We start from the raw sequence: 9,124 nt of genomic DNA, 5'->3' as shown, positions 1-9,124 counted from the left end.
GTGAAAGCTGGATATTAGGGAACAGATCATCCCATATTCATGTGAACATCCTGCCTCAAGCACCTAACCTTTCCTTGTGGGGGGCTGTGACCCCTGTATACAGTGCTGCTCTAGGAGGCCCCACACATGCTGCATAAGCACAGACATATGGACACCATCTGGCTTGCATGCAGTACCTAGCCACACTGACCCAATTACCCAACACTCCATTTGGGTTGTGAAGAAACTATGTCTGTACTTCTAAACATCGACGTGCACAAATCTCGAATGGCTAACAATCAATCCCAAAAGACTGAAAGTCAAAAGACTGAAAAACAAATCAGTTATGTTTTTCTGCAGGGGGAAAGTCCCCTTCTGCACCCCCTGCCAAATGTATATATATATATATATATATATATATATATATGTGTGTGTGTGTGTGTGTGTGTGTGTGTGTGTGTGTGTGTGTGTGTGTGTGTTATATATATATATATATATATATATATATATATATATATATATATATATATATATATGTATGTATATGGGTCCTAGTTGTTACATCGAAAGTACGGTTCATCGAACTGTACCTTCACGGACCCTCTTTAGTGAAAGTGCATTTTATCGAAAATGCACTTTCACTAAAGAAAACCAAAAAAAAAAGAATGTGGTTTGCATGTAACATTAGTTGTACATCAACATATAGTGTTGATTTTCAACTAAGCAAACTCTTGTTGAGATTGTGATACAGTGGGGATAAGGGAATATTCCCTTTTCCCTACTGTAGTGCGATCTTGGAGTGAGAATATTAAAGTAGGGGTGTGTGTGGGGCACAGACCCCCACATGGGGGGTGCAGGGAGCCTTGCCCCCCTGCATAATCATGTTTAGTGTTTTTTTTTTAACTTAGTTTTTAGTTTTATTTTTCTGTGAAAGTGCATTTTTGATATAATGCACTTTCGCGGAAGTCAGTTATCAGAAGTACAGTTCGATGAACTGTATTTTTGATAATACAACGTAGACCTATGTATATATACACACATATATATATATATATATATATATATATATATATATATATATATATATATACATATATATATGTATTGACTCCAAGATCACTCTACAGTTTGGAAAAGACAAATTCCCTGATACCCACTGTGCACAATCTTGCAGGGCTTAACATTGGCAGAAGTAATCAAATGAGTTTTGATCATTTTGGCTCATGTTTAACATATTTGAGATAATGAACGTTTGATTATATAGAGCAGGGGTTTCCAACTTTTTGGCTTGCTGGGGCCACATTGAGTGAACAGAAATGGTCTTGGGGCTGCATATAAAATATATCATATAGTTAACACTTTCGTTCCTCCGGAAAATCACAGTCGACCTCCTGGCTGTACTGTAGGTGCATTTGAACAATGAATAAATGTAATAAATGCCTAATATTTGCCTTAAAATTCTAATTCTCTAATCTAACAGTTAACTCTAACATCTTAGTTAATATATATATATATATATATATATATATATATATATATATATATATATATTTTTTTTTTTTTTTTACAAATAAACAGATATTCACTACAGCACTAGCATTTCTCACTGGGAAAACCATTCCAGCAGTCCAACTACATAAAATGTCAACATCAGCAGTCCTACAATACTATAATCCACAAAAATAAGCCAACAAATTTACAATAAAGTAAAGAATTCACGTTACTGACTTCATAAAACAATTCTGAATAATCTACAAGAGGGTCTCATCCAAACAAATAACTGGTGCCAAATACATGGGCTCAAGCTAAATGCCAAAAAAAATGCACAATCATCCCCTTTGGGGAGAGTGATGTCCCCACAAATTATCACATTAATAACAATGTTGTAAACACGCAATCAGTCGTGAGGTACTTGGGCACCCAGGTTGATAGAAACCTGACTTTTGACCACCACGCTGTCTCCGGTGTAAGGAAAGCTTTTTACATGGCCCACTTCATTAGTAAGGGTATCTTATCCAGGGACAAGGAGGTCATAACATCCCTGTATTCTTCCTTTACAAGAGCCATTATTGAGTGCAATGCCCCTTTTGGCATGTGCCTCAGCAAAACACCCTGCCAAAAGAAAGACTGCAACCATTTCTGACAAAAAAGGTCAAAGGACTAAGTTCACGTAGTTATCCAAACAGACTAAAAAGCTTCTTGCTTTCCTCTGTCTCTCACTGGCCCCTATAAATTTCATCACTGGCTTGCTTTCCAGGCTAAGAAAGAGCCTGCCTTAAGAGACTTCTTCTACCTCAGAAATACTGGTTATACTTAAAACGCTCAATACAAAGACCACAGCTTTCACTGCAACATAAACAAGTCACTTTTTATGGACAGGTTCTTGACACAAAAACCTTCAACTTCTGTAAAAAGTTCCTCTCATTATCAAACAATGTAGTTCAGCAACACAATGGCTGGATGGATAGCCATAAATTTAGTCCTTGGGTAAGTAGCATAGCCTTCATCAAACTAGATGGAAAATCCACATACTAACCTTTCCCAGCTGGATGGCTAAGATCTAATATTGGTTACTCAAGTCTACTTGCCCAAGAAGAGGTGCATGTTTAACTAAGAATTCCATTTGAAAATTATATTCAGTATACATATCAAATCTCTCTTACACACACACACACACACACACACACACACACACACACACACACACACACACACACACACAAGCCCATACTTGTAAAATAGGCAACCTCAGTAATCACATGACACCCACTCACTGAATGAAATTGTCTGGAAGTCATAATATCTGAAAAGAAAAATCATAATAGAGATGGATTCATCCATGCAATTTCCCACCACCAAAAGGACCATCAATAAATCAACAAACAACTGCTTGGCAAAAAGCAAATCAATAAGAAAACCATAAACTCTCTAAGATAATGCTACATACTGGTGTAAACATATAACTTGTGTCAATCCCTAGGTTAATCCATACCAAAAGATTGTTTCAGAGCTTCAGCTATGTACAAACAGCTTTCTCCTGAAAACTTAACTCATTTATATTTGCCTTGCTGTAATTATAACTGTAAAAAAAGTGTTTTTAAGTTTATTCTGTACCTCAATGATTTTCACTGTTACGAGATGTAATCTCTGCCATATTGTATGAGTACTACATCCATGATTTGCTGTCTCTCTCTCTCATGTATTGTATTATATTGTTTTGTGTTATTTTTGGAGCTTTTCTCCCCAGGCCTCCGCTGAAAATGGACATGTGTCCAGTTGGACTTTCCCGGTAAACAAATGTAAAATAAAATAAAATAAATAAAAATAAACTTCCCTCCAATCTAAAGCCATTTGACATTCAGACATTTTAATTTGTACAATAGTTACTCACAGACTGACAGTTTACTGAGCTGTAATGCTGACCTTCGCTTTTGAAAGAAACAAATTCCCAGACTTTGTCAATAGCTCAAAGTGTAGAGAGGATTGTTTATTTATTATATATTTATTTATTTTTGGAAAACATCCTGAAAACTGTTAAATTGATTATACACCCAGAAACACAGAAAAGTTATTGTGATATGTAAACCACAGACTGCTGCAAGAAATCAAAGTCACATTAGCACTCAATGCTTATGTCCGAACAGATGACTCATTCCTGTCAATTCCAAAAGAAGTAATGTAGCTTAATAAGAAGGTTATTTGCAAGGTTACATGGCAGTTTATATCGGAAATAAGCAGAGATATTAAAAAGGCTCTGTTTTTCATAATTATGCCGAAACGTCTTCCAAGGTAAATACAACTTCTGATTTAGTATGGAACTCATACCTCTCAACCTTAGAGCAAGAAATCTGCACAAAGTGAAAAATAAAAGTGGGACACAGGCCCAAAAATAGTTATGCATCACAGGCACCACTGAAACAACTGTAGCTGCAAACATTATACATCACTTATAATCTTTCTATCCCATCATTGTCAGTTTAGCATTATATGGCTCATTCAGTCCTGCCTTCTTTTGCATCAAAGAAAACCATGCTTTGAAATGACAAATGCATTAAAAATAATAAATAAAACAAATTGCATCAACATCCTGCAACTTCCTACCTGCAAACAACCACAGAGCTTTCACCAAAACTAGGGCTGCTTGTTTCCCCAGAATGACAGCTCTCCCTAATTAAGTCTAATGGTGTACAATCTACCTGGATCTGAACTACCTGAAATAAATTAAATTATGGCCTGTAAACTGAAAGTACACTTTGTTTAATTAAACTATATTTCTAAGCCAACTTACTATATTTTTTCAGTAACATCCCAATATCCATTTCCAGGTCACTTTACAAGACATTGGCAGTGGTAGACTTGGCATCCTTCAGAACCCCACAGGCCCACACTAATACTGCTAGCATTGTCCATTAAATGTAAATATCCATCCACTGTAAATGGCAAGAAGCTGTCTTAAAAAATCTACTTTTGGCATGCGTACCCAAGTATTAGGTTTTGAAACAAAGAAAATTACAGTTGTGTACCTACCATAAATGTAGATGTTCGAATGTATTCACTGTTGCAATCATTACAATAGGGTTATCTTGCTGGCAGGCTACCCGCAGTTGGCCTGAATTACAAAGTCTAGGTCTGGCGTCGGTTGCTGCCGCCTCTTCCCTGACGTCAGTGTGACAGGGGTATAAAAGATGCAGCAGATGCCATTTTCTTCAGTTTTTCTTGCCCCAGATGTCAGGTGCCCCCAAAAGGGTAGGCTAAAAATATGTCTATAAAGCATGCATGTACCAAGTAACAAGTTTCCTTCATATACAAGCAAATACACCACATAGGTTGTATAGAATAGAGAAGTACAGATAAGTCCCAGCAAGGAAAAGGAGGATGGTGGGAGGGTAGCCTGGACTGCAACAGTGAATACACTCGAACATCTACATTTATGGTAGGTACACAACTGTACTATGTTCATCGTGTTTCACTGTTGCAGTCATTACAATTGGGTTGAATCTCAAAGCTAAGGTTGGGAGGCTGGAACTAAATAGAATTAGGAGCGGCTATGAGGCCCTGCAGGACTGCAGTGGCAAAGCCTGCCCTGGATTTGGTGTATAGTGGTAAGTGGTAATGCTTTATAAAAGTGTGCACTGAGCTCCAGGTTGCAGCTTCTAAAATGTCTTTGGTTGGTACTCCTCTGAGGAAGGCTGCTGAAGTGGCTGCTGCTCTGGTTGAATGTGGCCTAATGCCCTTAGGCACTGACTTGCCATGCTGAGAATAGCATAAACGAATGCAGTGACCTATCCACCTTGAAATAGTCTGCTTTGAGATAGCCTTTCCTTGTGATCCTGCAGTATATGCTACCAATAATTGCTCAGTTTTTCTGAATGCTTTGGTTTTGTCCAAGTAGTAGAAGTGCAGCTGTCTGTGTATGTCCAAAGAATGCAGAAGTTTCTCAGCCTTATTCTGTGGGTTTGGATAAAAGGTAGGCAAATTAATAGTTTGGTTGAAGGCCACACTGGACACTACCTTAGGCATAAATGTGGGGTTTGTCCTTAGAGAAACCCTGTCTGGATGGAAAATGATAAAAGGTTCCACAGCCATGAGTGCCTGCAGCTCTGAGACTCATCTTGCAGAGGTTATTGCTAGGAGCAGAGCTGTTTTCCATGATAAAAATTTTATATCAGCTAAAGCGGCTGGTTCAAAAGGAGGCAGAGTGAGTTTTTCCAAGACATAATTGAGGTCCCATGCAGGTATTGGTGATCTCCTTGGAGTCCGTAAGTTTTTGGCTCCTCTGAGGAACTACCTTAATAAAGGATGAGAAAAAATAGGTGACCTTGTATTGTAATGAGCTGAAATGGCAGAGGCATGAATCTTAATTGATGAAAAGGATAGTTCTTTGTCCAGCATCTCAGTTAAGTATTGCAAAATCTGAGGGATATTTGGAAAAGTCATGTTAATTCCTTGTGCCTGGTTCCAAGCACAGAATCTCTTCCATTTTTCTGCATAAGATTTTCTGGTACTGGGCCTCCTGGCCTCCAAGATAACATCCATCACCGCTTTAGAGACAGTGGTGTTTTGAAAAGCTACATTATTTGCCATGCTGCCAGATTTAGGGTCCTGAGTTGGATGTGCAGGATCTGATTGTTTTGTTGTGTCAGTAAGTGAGGAATTTGAGGTAATGTCCATGCTGGGCATTAAGTCAAGTTCCTTAGGATTGGGTACCAGTGCTGGCGGGGCCAGTCTGGGGCAATTAGTATCATTTTTGGCTTCTCTTGTCTGACCTTTAGGAGTACCTTGGGGAGGAGAGGCAGTGGAGGAAAGACATATACTGTTAGGTCTTTCCAGCTGAAAGATAGAGCATCCAATTTCTATGCTTGCTTGTGATAAGTCCTTGTGCAGAATCTCTGTAGTTGGTAGTTGTGAAGGGAGGCAAATAGATCTAAGTTTGGGCATCCCCAATTCCTTGTTATCATGTTGAAGATTTGTGGATCCAATTTCCACTCGTGGGGATCCATAAGGTTTCTGCTTAGTTCGTCTGCCAGAGTATTTATCTTTCCTGGCAGGAATTGTGCTTGCAGATGTACTTGGTAAGTCTATGCTGTGTCCCACAAAGTCATGGCTAGTCTGCAAAGGGGGTAGGAATGTGTGCCTCCCTGCTTGTTTATGTACCACATGACTGTAGTATTGTCCGTCTTTATCTGTAGTTGTCCTGGATGAATTAGGTCCTTGAAGGCTGTCAGGGCATTTTGAACAGCTAGCATCTCTTTTTGATTGATATGCAGATGCTTTTGGATTGTGGACCATGAGCCCTGAATACATCTTCCTGCCATGTGGGCCCCCCAGGCATAATCCGATGCGTCTGTTGTCAATGTCTGCCTGGCTGGGGGTATGGTGAATGGCTGCCCCTTGTTGTGGTGACAGGCCTTTGCCCATCATCGAAACTTCTGTTGTAGTCAGGGAATGAGTGTAATTATTGTTTCCAGGCTGTGGCAATATTGAGTCCAAACACTTTTTAGATACCATTGTAGTTTCCTCATATGCAGCCTTGCATATGTAATTAGCAGAATGCAGGATGCCATGAAGCCCAAAGCCTGCAGAATTTTTCTTGCAGTTAACTGGGTATTTGTTGCCAACTTTTTGAAATAAGTAGTCAGTTGCCTTTGTTTGTCTGGCATGAGATAAGCCATCTGGGAAGTTGTATTTAAGCTTGCACCCAGGAATATTATCTCTTGAGAGGGTACAAGTTTTGATTTCTTTTCGTTTACTGTGTACCCTAGGCATGTTAATAATCTTGTTATAAATGCCAGATGCTGTAGTAGTATGTCCTTGTTCTCTGCTTGAATAAGGCAGTCGTCCAAGTAAGGATATATTTGCATTCCTCTTTGTCTGCAAAATGCAATTACTGGTGCCAGGCATTTTGTGAAGACCCTGGGCACAGTAGATAAGCCAAAGGGCAGTGCAGAGAATTGGTAGTGCATTGAGCCAGCTATGAATCTGAGGTATCTTCTGCATGATTGTCTGATTGGAACATGCAGGTATGCCTCTTTTAGGTCTAAAGTTACAAGCCAAGCCTTCTTGCCCAGCATGGGCAGAAGCTGCTGCAGAGTTAACATTTTGAATTTTGGAATATCCAGGTATGTGTTTAGAATTGATAAGTCCAGTACTGGCCTCCAGGCTGTGTCCTTTCTGGGCACCAAGAAAAGTCTTGAATAAAATCCTTGTCCCTGCTCTTGTTGTGATACTTGCTGAATGGCCCTCATGTCCATGAGGGATGAAACTTGTTTTTGTGCCTCTGCCCATTGATTTTTTTGGCAGGTCTGGCATTCCGTTTGCCATTGGCAGGGTGTGAAAGTGGAACGTGTAACCTTGTGACACTATGTTCAAGACCCATTTGTCCTGGGTGAGTAGGTGCCAGTTTTGAGAAAAAAGTGCTAGTTTACCCCCTAAAGGAGCTGTCAGAAGATAAGTGCTTGATGCTGGCAGGGGGGAGTCATTGGGACTGCTTTCTGTATGTCTGTGATTTGTCTTCTCCGCTTTTGGAGGTAGAAGCACCCCATTGTTTAGACCTGTATGAGCTTTGGGGCTGGGATCTGCCTCCAGGGCGTCTGTATCTGCCTCTTTGTGGCCTGTCTGACACTGGAAAGGACCAATTCTTTGTAGGCCAGTGTCTGCTAAATCTTGGAGGCTGTACCTGTAAGAAATCCTTGACTGTCTGCATAGATTTAGCTTTGTCTTCCATTTTCTTTAACACGTCTTCTGCTTTAACACCAAACAAAGTATCATGCTGTAATGAAGCATCTAATAATTTTGCTTTAACATGATCAGGCAAATTCTGTTCCTTTAACCAAGCATGCCTCCTAATGACAGAACCCGTAACAGCAGCTCTGCAGGAGGCCTCCAAAGAATCAAAGCCACATTGTAAAGTATGCTTTCCAACTTGTTCAGCTGCATTCAATAAATCCTGCATTTCTTTATTTTCTGCACATTCAGAATTTGCCAACATTTTCTGTTTAAGCATTGACATAATGTATTGCTGATATTTAAGCATATGAAACTGACAATTTAAAGCCCTTATAGCCAAGGTAGCAGAAGTATAAATCTTTTTTCCCCATCTATCCAGTGCCCTGGAATCTCTGTCAGAGGGGGGTAGGGTTTTTTGCAGTGGAAGCCATGACCCCCTTAGGACCCTGAGAGATAGTTTCTGGGTCAGCAACAGGGTTTTTAAAAAGAAATTTGAGGGAGTCTGGAACCCTGTAGTATCTGTCTGGCGTAACAGGGGCTGGAGGTAAGGAGTCAGGAGTCAGACTGGACTCTGAAAATATGTCATCTACAATGTCTAGCACAGGTGGGATAGCCAGGGGCCTGTGCTGAGGCAGTAAAAGAAAGTCTCTGAGCCTTTTCTTAGATCCTGATTAATCTAGTCTCTCCCAGTGGAAATGCTCCCTCATGGTATGCAGTGTTTCCCAAAAAGAATAATCCTCAGGAGGAGAAGCTGAAGGGACAGATTCTTCAGCATCAGAATCCTCATAAGGAGGAAGAGAGTATTCCTGATCAGAAGAGGAATCAGATGAAATGGAAATCTGATCTGAAGATTCATATTCTACCTCTTGCCTAGGCCTCTTGTCAGGAGGGGGATGAGAACCCCTGATCAAAGTAATCA

Source organism: Protopterus annectens, chromosome 4.part0 (genome assembly GCF_019279795.1).
Source record: "Protopterus annectens isolate FY-2018-M chromosome 4.part0, PAN1.0, whole genome shotgun sequence".
Taxonomy (NCBI): domain Eukaryota; kingdom Metazoa; phylum Chordata; order Ceratodontiformes; family Protopteridae; genus Protopterus; species Protopterus annectens.
The sequence above is the reverse complement of the archived record's forward strand: the minus strand, read 5'-3'. Positions refer to the sequence as shown.